The following is a 13,323-nucleotide window of genomic DNA, read 5'->3' on the forward strand; positions in this document are numbered from 1 at the left end:
TCAATAAAAGAGGGGCGAGTTCATGCAATTGATTCTTTGTAATTCTATCTCAGAACCATTCATGAAATGTGGCTTTTTTTTCCCCTCCCCTTGGCCATAAGTAACAGTAAGATCTAGGTCAGAAATCAAATATATGAACACCGTTAATCTTAAATATATAAATGGAAGATGAGGGGAAATAATAATCTATTATTTTTGTTCCTCATTATCTGGCTTAATAGCATGCAAACTATGGGAAACAAAAAAAACATTTTTTTACTACATCATTTTTTATATTTACTGTCAACTTTAACTTACATCAGCATGCATATATAAATATTCTACTAATGTATTATTTCTCATCGACAGTAAAATTAGCATAAAACATTTTTCTTTCATAGTATTTTTGGAATTTAAATTATTTATTTGATGGTCTGTATCTTTCCTCTATTACAATGTGAATCCGAGTCCTTGACAAATTGCCTAGCATATGGTGGACATTATATACATGTTTGTTGAATTAAATGAATGATTTCTTTCTGTGCATATTTTCATTAACTTTTCATGGTTAGTAGTTTAGAGGTATTTAATAAAGCATTTTCCTTTTTTATTTAATAAGCATTTACTCGCTGTCTACAATAAGCCTTGGACCATCCTATATAGCTTAGAGAATTCAGAGGTAGTAGAAAGGTCTCTTTTCTCTAGATTCTTCCAATTAAAGAAATAAAACAAGTACATGTATATAAGTTTGAGAATGGCATGTGTTTCTGTGTGTGTATGGGGAGGAGACTTGTAGAATCTGTTGAATGGCCCCAAATATCATAACTTCTGTAGGAAACAAGGGAGTTATTTATCACTTCTTTTTCCTACTTTTTTTTTTTCTTCTTTTCTACTTCTCACCTCCTATTTAACCCTAAATACATTTCAGTCTGGATTCTGCTCCCACCACTCCTTGAAACCAAATGCCCTCTCTGTTGCTAAATCCACTGGACACTTTTGGGTTCTTGTTGACCTGTGATACGCTTTCTCACAGTTGACTGTTATCTGTTTCTTGAGACACTTTGTGTGCCTTTGGCTTCAAAATTCTCTTATTTTCTGGGTTTCCCTCCTACGTTTTTTTGTTTCTTCTCAGTTTCTGATTCTTCTTCTTCTTTTAATCTTTAAATATTGGAGCTCCTCAAGGTTTGGTTCTAGACTTTTTCCTTATTTTATACTGTGGATCCTACTCTGGTGGATGGTAAGTGCGTTCATTCCCAAGACTGCAGATCCTTTCTGTGTGCCGATGACTTCTTGACATCTCCTTTTAGATCCAGATCTTATAGTAAACTTCCAGTCTCTAGCCAGGTTTCTCACATATATACCGAATTGAACTAGTTCAGTTCAGTCGCTCAGTCATGTCCAACTCTTTGCGACCCCACGAATCGCAGCACGCCAGACCTCCCTATCCATCACCAACTCCCGGAGTTCACTCAAACTCATGTCCATTGAGTCGGTGATACCATCCAGCCATCTCATCCTCTGTCGTCCCCTTCTCCTCCTGCCCCCAATCCCTCCCAGCATCAGAGTCTTTTCCAATGAATCAACTCTTCGCATGAGGTGGCCAAAGTACTGGAGTTTCAGCTTTAGCATCATTCCTTCCAAAGAAATCCCAGGGCTGATCTCCTTTAGGATGGACTGGTTGGATTTCCTTGCAGTCCAAGGGACTCTCAAGAGTCTTCTCCAACACCACAGTTCCAAAGCATCAATTCTTCGGTGCTCAGCCTTCTTCACAGTCCAACTCTCACATCCATACGTGACCACAGGAAAAACCATAGCCTTGACTAGACAAACCTTTGTTGGCAAAGTAATGTCTCTGCTTTTGAATATGCTATCTAGGTTGGTCATAACTTTCTTTCCAAGGAGTAAGCGTCTTTTAATTTCATGGCTGCAGTCACCATCTGCAGTGATTTTGGAGCCCAGAAAAAGAAAGTCTATTTCTGCTTTATTGACTATGCCAAAGTTAATGGTACCTATATAAGGGAGGGCAAATAAATTTACTTGATTAGGGCATGCAAGAGAATTGTGGGTGATGTGTTATATAGGGAGAGTGGAGCTAGTTAATGAAGCATTTTGAACCCCAGTCTGAAGGAGGAGTTTGGGTTGAGTTCACACACATAGACAATGTGAAGCTTTTGTATTCTCATAGAAAGGAATGAAGGGAAGGGAACAACATTTCTGTAAAATTAATCTGACAGGGTAGTGGAGTAGGGAAAGAGATTGCAGATAAGTGGACCAATAAGAAGGTTATTGTAATAATCTAAGCAGAACGTGTCAAACCATTGTAATCATCATGGGAATGGGTAGAAAGGAATAGTAGAAGAGACCACCCAAAGGATGAATCCCAGTGGTGATTGATTGGACATGAGGTAGAAAGGAAAGAGTCAACATTAACCCTTGAAGTTTTCAACTTGGAGGAGTAAGAGAATGAAATGCTAGTTGTGCTCTTTACAGAAACGGGGAAGTTGAAAAGGAATGCCTGTTTAAGTAGGAAATGTGTTTGTGTGTGTTTTTAAAATATTTATCTATTTTATTTTGGTTGAGCCAAGTCTTAGTTATGTAATGCAGGATCTTGTAGTTGCAGCATGTGGGATCTAGTTCCCTGAGCAGGGATCAAACCTGGGCCCTCTGCTTTGGGAGCACAGAGTCTTAGCCTCTGGACCACCAGGGACGTCCCTGTATATGTGTTTTGAGGAGGGCCTTGAGGGTGCGTGTGTACTCAGTCACTTCAGTTGTGTCTGACTCTTTGCGACCCCATGAACTGTAGACTGCCAGACTCCTCTGTCGATGGGATTTTCCAGGCAAGAATACTGGAATGGATTGCCATGCCCTCCTCCAGGGGATATTCCTGACCCAGGGATTGAACCCACCTCTCCTGAGTCTGCTGTATTACAAGTGGATTCTTTACTGCTGAGTCACTGGGGAAGCCCATTAAGGGCAGGACCCATCAGTCAATGTGATCTTACAAGTTGAATGTTACATTGTTTGAGGTGGTAGGTGAATCAAGTGGAGAAGTCATAGAGGCCACAGGGAATCTGCAGTTGGCACTGCTCAGAGAAAGGTCAGCATTAGAGGGGTGACAATGCATATTTGGGTACTCTTGCCTGGAGAATCCCATGGACGGAGTGGTAGCCTGGTAGGCTGCAGTCCATGGGGTCGCTAGGAGTCGGACACGACTGAGCGACTTCACTTTGACTTTTCACTTTCATGCATTGGAGAAGGAAATGGCAACCCACTCCAGTGTTCTTGCCTGGAGAATCCCAGGGACGGGGAGCCTGTTGGGCTGCCGTCTATGGGGTCGCACGGAGTCGGACACGACTGACGTGACTTAGCAGCAGCAGCACTGTACATTTGGAACCTAATGACAACAGTATTATGTGCCAGCAGTATGGTATAAGAGTAGAATTCTCCACGTGTAACCCAGAATTTCAAGTTATGCTGCTCAACAGGCAACACAATTCAGGTACAGTTATGTTCACCAGGTGAAAAGACTTCCTTTTTTATTCTTTGATTTGAGAACTTTTTATTGAAGAATAACATACATACATAAATTTTCATCATGTCTGAGTCTTTGCAACCCCATGATCTGTCCATGGAATTCTCCAGGCAAGAATACTGCAGTGGGTTGCCTTTCCCTTCTCCAGGGGATCTTCCCAACTTGAGGACTGAACACAGGTCTCCTGCATTGCAGGCAGATTCTTTACATTGTTTTCATTTCTATGTAATGCCCCATTGTATGATTATACCATAATTTACTTCTATTATACCATAATTTACATCTATTTCCCAAGGTTAATGGATATCTGCTTAGTTTCCAATTTTTTTGCTAATACAAATGGTGTTGCTATTAGCATTCTTTTACACATGTTTGGGTGAATATATTTACAAATTTTCGCTGCTGTATACCTAGGAATGGAATTGTAGGGTGATAATATATGTTCACTTTAGTAGAAAAACACTAATTTTTCCAGAGTGGTTGTGATTATGTACATTCCCATCAGCAGTATGGGAGAGTTATTCCTCATCCTGTTTCACTGTAGCCATTTAGTGAGAGTTTATCATGTATCTATCACATAATGGATTGGAAGCATTTGAGATGAAAGACAAGGAGACTAATTTGTAGCTCATACCATAAAGAATCTACCTGCAATGCAGGAGATCCCGGTTTGATCCCTTGGTTGGGAAGATCCCCTGGAGAGAAGGGTATGGCAACCCACTCCTGTATTCTTGCCTGGAGAATCCCATGGACAGAGGAGCCTGGCGGGCTGCAGCCCATGGGGTCACAAAGAGTCGGACATGACTGAACGACTAACACTTTCACTTGGAATCATCCAGGCTTTAGGATGAAAGCCATGGGGATAGAAGGAATGATCTGCATTGCAAGAAAAGTGATACCTGTGGGGGATATTTTGGAGGTTGACTTACCAGATTTGGGAATAGACTTAATAAATTAAAAACAGTAAAAGACTTTGAGAGAAAGAAGTGTCAGAAAAGGAAACACTGATGCAGTGGCCAAGAAAGAGGAGAAAAAGCTGGACATTGATGTTACAGAGACAAAGGAAGGACCACTTCCGGATAGAGTGCTGAGTAGCATCAAATACTGGATTTGGCTACCAGGAAATGAGTATATAGCAAGGGCTTGATACAAAAGACAAAACGTGTTTTCTGGCCAGAGTTCAAGGTCCTGAGGATGGAAACTATGTTGAATGCTGTGAGAGAGGTCAGTGCAGGAGCTTTCAGACACAAAGAAGTGTGTCACATTTCCCCACTTCATCCTGCTGTGGTGTGCCCTGTCTCACACCAGGTCATCACTGCCTCTGCATCCTTTGTGAAATGAAAATACCTGTCACCTCATGCTGCCTCCCTCATGCAGGTTAAAAAAAATTTATTTTTTTTCTATTTTTTTTCCCCTCATTTTAATAATGTTTTTATTAGGCTTAGAGACATCTTGGTGTGCCACATAAACTTTTTGTGTGTGTGTGTGACTCAAACTTTCATTTATTTATTTATTTTTTACTTTACAAACTATTTCTTTATTATTTTTGGCTGTGCTGAATCTTCATTGTGGTGCGCGGAGTTCTCATTGCGGTGGTTTCCTTGTTGCAGAGCACAGGCTCTAGATGCTCAGGCTTCAGTGGTTGTGATACATTTGCTCAGTAGTTGTGGCACATGGGCTTAGTTGCCCCACGACATGTGGGATCTTCCCAGACCAAGGACAGAACCCATGTCCCTTGAATTGACAGGCAGATTCTTAAACTACTGGACCACCAGGGAAGTCTTCCTCAGGCAAATTTGATTGTAAATGGATAAATTCAAACAAGTAAATTTCCCTTAAATTCTACAACAAAAACACACCTCAAATTTTAATTTAAGCAAGGAGATGAATATGATTATGCTGACATGTTGAATTTACATTTATCTTTATTTTTCAGGTTCAGCACTGATCAATATATTGAATGAATTGACTCTTACTAAGTATGGCCTTTAAGGAATATCTACTGCATCCCTCTTGGCCAGATCTTAATGTTAAAAGTTTAGGTAAGAATATGACCCCACATCTGAATTCAGAATTTTATTTAAAGCTTAACATTCACCTTTTCAACCTCTTGTCAACAAATGCACTATTACTAAATAATAGTTTTTTCTGGATAACAATGGTAAGAATTATCTGTGGTGATTCTGGTAACTGAGTTTCATCTATTTTGGGAAGGACTTTTGTGTGTATGGCAGAGATAAATAAATATTAATGAATTTCTGTTCCAGAAGTAAGACTTGTAACATAATAACATAATAAGTACATGTACTCTATAATATGAAAAATATACCTCTGGTATTGTAATGCAATGCTTTGAGGTCACTCACTGATGTTCAGTTATTTACTGAACCATTCTTTTAAACATAATATTTATGTACTGAGATACAAATTTTAATTTGTAATTTTGCTGTAGTACCTTGAAGAGGTGGTTTCCCCACATCTACGAATGAAATCTGACATTTGGAAAAAGGGACAAAACTTGGAAGAGGCTCAAAGGCATCCTGAGAAGAGAAGGAGAAGGAAGTATAAAAGACAGTGGATAATCTCAGTTTTCCATGAAACACAATTTATTATTTAGTTGCATTTCATTAACCCCAATTACATATGCTCACAAGAATGCACATTGAACTGCCTCAGTCCTGCCCCTCCTTTCACTCAAAGCAGATGGAAATTAGGTGGCAGACTGGGAACGTTGCCATGGTGTACTGGCTTCAGGGATTTAATAGCAATCAAAAGAAGCTCCAGGGTCCCTTCCCCCAGTCATCCAAGTGTGTGTTTCTCTTTTCCTCTCAAGTCCTTGTCTTAATTAACTCCATGTAATGGATAAATCAGGATGAGATTGATTTACTAGTGAGAAAAATTTTTTACTGCCTCCATAAGTGTTTATAGATGCATTGATATTGTTAGAAGTAAAATACTGATGAATTATAACTGGTTCATTTTTATGTAGAGCTAGCCACACAGAGAGTAAGAATTTATTTTTTAAGTATTAAAAAATAAGTATTATTTTTAAGTAATATTTTTTAAGTATTGTACAATATGCCGCCAACTTTGAGATTTATTTTTCTTATTTGTTTTTATCCCCCTGGATAATATGCAGGCATCTCAAATTCAATATATCTAAATGAAATTAATTATTTTTCTCCATTATCCTCCTCAATATTCTATACTCTCAATTGTTCCATATTCTCAATATCAAGTTCATTGTCACCATCCTTCCAGTTGATCAAATTAGTTGAAAATAATAACCTCATATAATATCTACTATGTGTCAGGCTCTGTCCTTAGCACTTTATGTATGTTATTAACTGATTTAAGTTAATCCCAACTAATCACTAAATTCTGTCAATTATATTTCAAAATTGTCTTAATATTTGCAGAATGAAGAAATGACTGATTTAAAACTTGACCAATTTTATTAGCCAAGGGGCCTAGTTCAAAGGGAGGACGTGGCAGAATATTTAGGACTTGGTCTTTGAATTTTCCTCTTTAAGCATTACATGTATAAATCCAAGAGCGAGAATAGTAGAAGCTAACCCTTTTAGCATATGGAAATCATCCCCTGCATCAGGGTTTCCTGATGTTCTGAAGTAACTAGGGTGCTAGTTCCTGAACTGAAGAATCTGATGCAGCAGGTCTAATTCAATAAATAATAACCTCTTATAATTAATAATTTACCATTTGAAACTAAAGGGTTTTAATGCTTTGCGGTAGTGTGATTCAGTTCTTTCTAAATTTTGATAGCTCCTGGATAAATTGACAGAGAATTACTCTTCAGACAGTTGTAATCCTGAAAAACACAATCCTCAATGATGTCCAGCTGAAAAAGGTTTTGGGAAACATTTCCCCATCTTCCTTTAGATTTAAAAAGCAATTATACATGTGCAGAAGAGAGGAAAGGCTGCATTTTTCTTCATCTGCTCAGCCTGAAAGATCATTTCTCCATTCCCCTTAAACACTGATTATGCATGTGTTGAAGAGAAAGGATTAGAAAATGCTGCAGGTTTGGGGTTTTTTTTCATCTGCTTATAAGAACAGCAATCTTTTATTCTTGTATGTAGATTATAAGATGTAGAGATATACTCAAGATATCATGGCCTTAAATAAGATCCTCCTCATGGTAAGAGTATCTCTGAATTTTGTATATTTTAGTAAATGAGCCCAGGATTAATATTTTTAAATGATTTCAATATTTTTAGGTATGTAAGAGAGACTTCATTCTCACCCTTCATGTTACTAAGCAACGTATTATACAGTTGCTAGGAGACAGGCTGGCAAGCTTTGGGGTAGTTCAGTTTCCCCTTATCACCTTGCAAACCACATGATTATACACTAGAGAGTTTTACAGCCTTAGAGAAAAGAAAGAAAAGTTAATGGCCCATGGAAAGGATGGAAAAAGAGATCAGGTTGAAGAAACAGAATAAAGAAAACAGCAAGGTATTTGAGAAGAGTATGTGAACTTGGCTGAGGAAGGCTATTATGCAATTTCCTTGAATGAGTCATGAAAAAACCTTAAATTGCTCATATTCTTTGTCTTTCTATCTTTTCTAAAAACAAATGAGACAGTAAACTGGAGAAGAAGATCTTTCAAATATTATTCCTGAATATTTTCAGAAAGGTGGATATCAATTGTAACTCTTACAGAAGACTGACAGTTACAAACACATTAAACAAGTCATACATTATTTAAAATTCCAAAGTCAGATATACAACACTATTTCCTTCCATTTCTCCCTCAAAATAGTAAAAAAAAAAAAAAAAAAAAAAGAAGATAATACTGAGAGGGAGATTATAATATAAATATTCTTAGACAAACTTAGAAACAAGGTGGTCATTTAGGCTCCTGGCAGTATATATTTCTGTACAGAATTAAACAGATCTAATATAAAGAGGGGAAAGAATAAGCTATTGTGCTCTACTTTGAGGACTCTGTTGTATCTGAAATAAGAAACCAGGCTCTAGGTTTCATTGTGCGCATGTGAAAGGTTGAGTCTTTGTGTCTCTGTGGTATTTACTGTTGCTGGCAACCAGGAAGCTCCCTAGCGATTGTTGCTAGGTCCTCAGTGCCTCTGTTTGCCTGAAACCTCAATCAATGCCAAAAAGACCAGAGATAGAAATCATTGCACAGATTCCAGTGCCTGTTGTCCCCAATGATCCTGCTGCAAACAGTCCCTCTTGTGTTCAGTGAAAATCAGTATAAAATGGAGACCTCACACAAAGAATTCATCCTCAGCTTCCTATTCATGACTGCTAGTGCTCTCGGTGCAGAGCACTAAAGCACACTGGGGGATGGTTTAATTAAAATACGTTTATATTCTGGTGTCACCAGCTTTGACTAAATATGTAAGGAAGAGACTGAGACAGGGAATGCAGACAAGAATGATTTTGATAGATTTAGGTGACTTCCTGCTCTGAGGTAGGATGGTCCCTTTAATGTTTGCTGACAGTATGACACCGTACTGCCCACAGAAGCTGTGGTACAAACGATGGCACCATTCTAAATCGAAATCTGGAAGATTTTGACAAAGATCCATGCCAGCTATATTCAGCATCTTGTAAGAATGTGTGTGTGTATCTGAATCACTTTGCTGTACACCTGAAACATTGTAAATTAACTATACTTTAATTAAAACAAAAAAAGATCCATGTCAGTATCATCCCCAGAATAACTGACATCTTCTCTTGAAATTAACCATTAGCTCTTAGATGAACCTCACAGTCAATACATCCGACTTGCTCAAGGCATCGTGTACAGATGCAGGCTTTAATTTTTCTTTTCCGTGCAACTCCTGCCCAGTCATAGACAGTTTTAGCTCTGAATTTACCTGGAAACAATTATAAATCTGGGGTGAGATTTATTATGATGCTAAGACATAGTATCTACTTAAATAGTATAGTGTCTACTACATCAGGCATCTAGCTTCCAAAAGTAGGACTGAGATTTATTTATTATTGTTATTAGTACTAATTTTTGAGCACCTAATCAAGGCTAAGTACTTTATATGTATTATCTAACTTAATCCTTAAAGTAATTCTAGGAGGTAGGTACAGTTATATTCCCTTTTTTCCTCAGTTGAGGAAACTGAAGTTCAGAAAAATTAAATGATATGTTCAAGGTCTCTCACAGCTAATAAATGGCAAAATGATAATTCACACCAGGACCTATTCTGCTCCAGTGTTTGGCTCTAAACTACTGTTCTATGTTTTCATTTAATAGCGAATGCTTTTTTTAATGGGAATAAATTGTGATGGTTCAGTCGATAAAGAATTCGCCTGCAATGCGGTCGACCTGGGTTTGATCCCTGGGTTGGGAAGATCCCCTGGAGAAGGGCATGGCAACTCACCCCAGTATTCTGGACTGGAGAATTCCATGGACAGAGGAGCCTGGTGGGCTGCAGTCCATAGGGTCACAAAGAGTTGGACATGACTGAGCAACTAAGCGCAGCATCATTGTGTCAGGGTGAAGGATGTAGGCTCTGGAATTCTTCTGTCCCCTTGTAGGGTAGTTGAAACTCGAATGTCTGCTCCCTCTGTGGTTGGCTTTGTCATAATGGCTCTTCCAGGACAGTCCTCCAGAACCCTGAACTTCTCCATCCTTGCATTTCCCCAAATCTAGGTTATTCAATATGTAATGAGAACACCTAGAGGGATCTTTCGATGGATGGTTCAGAGGGAGCTCTGCAGTCCTAGTCCAGTCAAGCTGCCAGTTCTTTTTCAGTGTGAGGCAGACTTGCCCCTACAGCCTTCCTGCATTCATCTGATTGCGTATTCTCATTTCCTTATCTAATAAGAACAGGAGATCATTTTTAGGGGCTGTTTGGGCAGAATTCTAATTTAGAAAAGAAAACTTTTCAAAGGAACAATCTGGAGAGCTGTAACATTTTACATTATTCAAAGAGTGGTTCAGTGTCTTGGAGTCACATTGTCTCAAAATCTTCATTCCAGAATAAATATTTCCCTTCTCTTTGCAGGACCAAGGAGTCCATTGATTTGATACTTCAAAACAAAGAAACATTTGATGATTTAAAAATATTTTATCTAAAAAACCTTTCATTCTTCCATACGCAAAAAGGCATGAAACAGTTACATGCAAGTGGTGGTGTCTGCTTGTAAAGGCTCATGAGAACTGACTGTATACACCTGTTCCCACAGTTCTGCATTCAGTGATTCACATTGGTAGCTTGAAATTGGTCATAAGGGAACCATTTATATCATGGAAATCAGCCAGCACTACAAATCAGGGCTTTTTTCCCACTCTGAGAGCTAGTTGTTAAACATTTACTAAAAAACCACTAAGAGAAGTTCTCAAAGAGCAGTGCATCAGCTGTTTAACTTTGGTGAAACCTAGCAATCCTTGTGTTACTGGCATTATGTTGCTGGACTTCCCCTATATTGTATAAATGAAGGAAGTCCTCAGCTCAGTGATGTGCACAGTACAGGTTTTAAATGAGGGCATACAGCTTGTGCCCTTCAATCACAATACTTGGTAGAGGAAATTCCATGGCAGTCCAGTGGTTAGGACTCCCGCTTTCACCGCCGTGGCTGAGTTCAGTCCCTGATTGGAGAACTAAGATCCCACAAGCTGTGCAGTGTGGCCAAAAAAAGAAAAGGGCTTCCCTGGTGGTCCTGTGTTTAGAAATCCACCTGCCAATGCAAGGGACACGGATTCAATCTCTGCTCTGGGAAGATTCTGAGACGATTGCCCAAAGAGTCTTTATTGAAATCTATAAATGACAGGCCTAGTCTATAGATGATTGGCCAATGTGTGAGAAGCCTATGACCTGACTTAAAATGGTACGTGTTAGAAACATGGAATTTTAAAATCCTGATTTCCATTACTAAATGATGTGAGAATATTTATAATAATGGCTAACATTTCTTAATTTATTACTCTGTGCCAGATTCTGTTTTAGATGCTTTTTGTGCTTTTTGTATTAACTCATTTATTCCTCTTTGTAACTCTTACAGAGAGATAGTATAAGTATGCCTGCCCATTTTACAGATGACCGAACTGAGACACAAAATATTTATAAGTTGCTGAAAGTCACCAAGTAAATATTAGAGCCAGAGTTCAAACCCAAGAAGTCTGAGTTCTAATCCTTTATAGGCCTTCTGGTATGTTTTTTATGTTAGATATAGATCAAGATTAACATTTAGGTTTAAAAGAACATATGGAATACACTAGTTCAGTGTTTTCAACCTTTGACCATCAATCCATTGTAAAAAATACATTTTGCATTCATATTATATATCCAAAACAGAATAATATGCTTGCTATGCATAATATCATCTAGTATTTTCTACCTAAAATTCTATTCTACTTCACTTTTTGAATGCTGGTCACAATTCACTAAATTGATTTCTTGACTTACTAACGGATAGTAAACCTACTCTTTGAAATTCACTGAACCAGAATTTTGTATATGTGGCTCCATGCCATGGCTAAGTTTGCTACTGGTATCTTATTTTAAAATGGAATCTACAGTATTCTCATTCCCTTTCCAGTTACCCTATGGTCTAGTATTAATAGCAAAGTCACTTGAAGATGAACACATGATTTTAAAAGATCCAAGAGGTAATAAAATCCAAGATTGTAAGTTTGACAAACTATTCCCAAAATGTTTAGGAGGTCAGAGAATCCTAGAATAGAATGTGATGAAAGAATTTAGCTGTGTGACAAACATATGAACCAACCTCTCTGAAAAGGATGGAGAGAAAAGGTGCTGACCTCAGTAACTTTGGAAATGGGTGGAGTCTGTATGACTAAAAGTGAAATGAATTGTACATAATAAGTACTGTACTCTAGTCAATAAAGATGCTTCCCTCAAGGGTACAGATAAACAATTCTGAAACCAGTATACATCCATACTGGAACTGAACAATCAAGTAAATGGATGGAGGATGGTGAGAGTAAGATTTCTTTCTTAGTGTTGGAGTTGGAAGTTACAGAAAAGCAAGAAGAAGCAGCTAAATGATCCATGTGATAATGGATTAGAGTTGGGGACATCAGTGTGAACCTATTTTTAGCTTGATATAGATATAATGGTTATATATAGAAATATTAATAAATATGTCCATGTGTATATATAAAGGTTAGTATACATACATGTATTTTCTTTCTGTTAGCTGAGAGTGCCTAGAAGCAATGACGCACTCCAATAGCAGCAAGCACCCCTATCTTGTATTTCTAATAACATTCTCCAGTAAAAGGAACCAGAGCTCTTTGGAGAAATGGCTGATTCTAACACTAGGGCAAGAAATATACAAGATGATCCTAGAGCATCTTGTAGTGCCAGAAAGTAGTGAAGTGTTCAAGAAAACTGCAATGGTAGAATTATATCAAAGGGACACAGGTGCCAACTGAAAGAGCTCAATGCCCCAAACTGGAGCAACTTGAGCACAAATAAATAAAGTTATATTGGATTAAAACTCAAGATATAAAATCAGTATCTATGAGTACATAGTGTTATAAATAAATAAATAATTGAATGGATGAATGGAGGAGTATAAACAGAGTTGTCATGCAGAAGAATTCCAAATAATTTATATAGATACTCTCCCTTTAAGGAGAAGGAACATACCTTACTCCATAAGTGTGGGTTGTGCATAATTACTTCCAAAGAGTACAGTATGAAGAGGGAGGAGAGGAGTAACTTTACAGTGGGAAAAACCTGACAAGTATTACCTCAGCCTGGCGATCAAGGTTAACGTCATTGGTGATAAATCATGTTGATAGCATGAACCTTTGATAGGATGCGGTGAGAACTGTATTT

General features: G+C 38.0%; 1 long non-coding RNA gene across 1 annotated transcript in view; it reads left to right on the forward strand.

Annotated features, from left to right (window-relative positions):
- Positions 1–13,323, forward strand: part of LOC102405491 — a 75,619-nt gene that overhangs the window by 2,020 nt on the left and 60,276 nt on the right. Inside the window, exon 2 of the long non-coding RNA XR_006640963.1 lies at positions 5,448–5,553. This is a non-coding gene — a long non-coding RNA (uncharacterized LOC102405491). The remainder of the gene's footprint in view (positions 1–5,447; positions 5,554–13,323) is intronic.

This window comes from Bubalus bubalis, chromosome 4 (genome assembly GCF_019923935.1).
Source record: "Bubalus bubalis isolate 160015118507 breed Murrah chromosome 4, NDDB_SH_1, whole genome shotgun sequence".
NCBI lineage: Eukaryota > Metazoa > Chordata > Mammalia > Artiodactyla > Bovidae > Bubalus > Bubalus bubalis.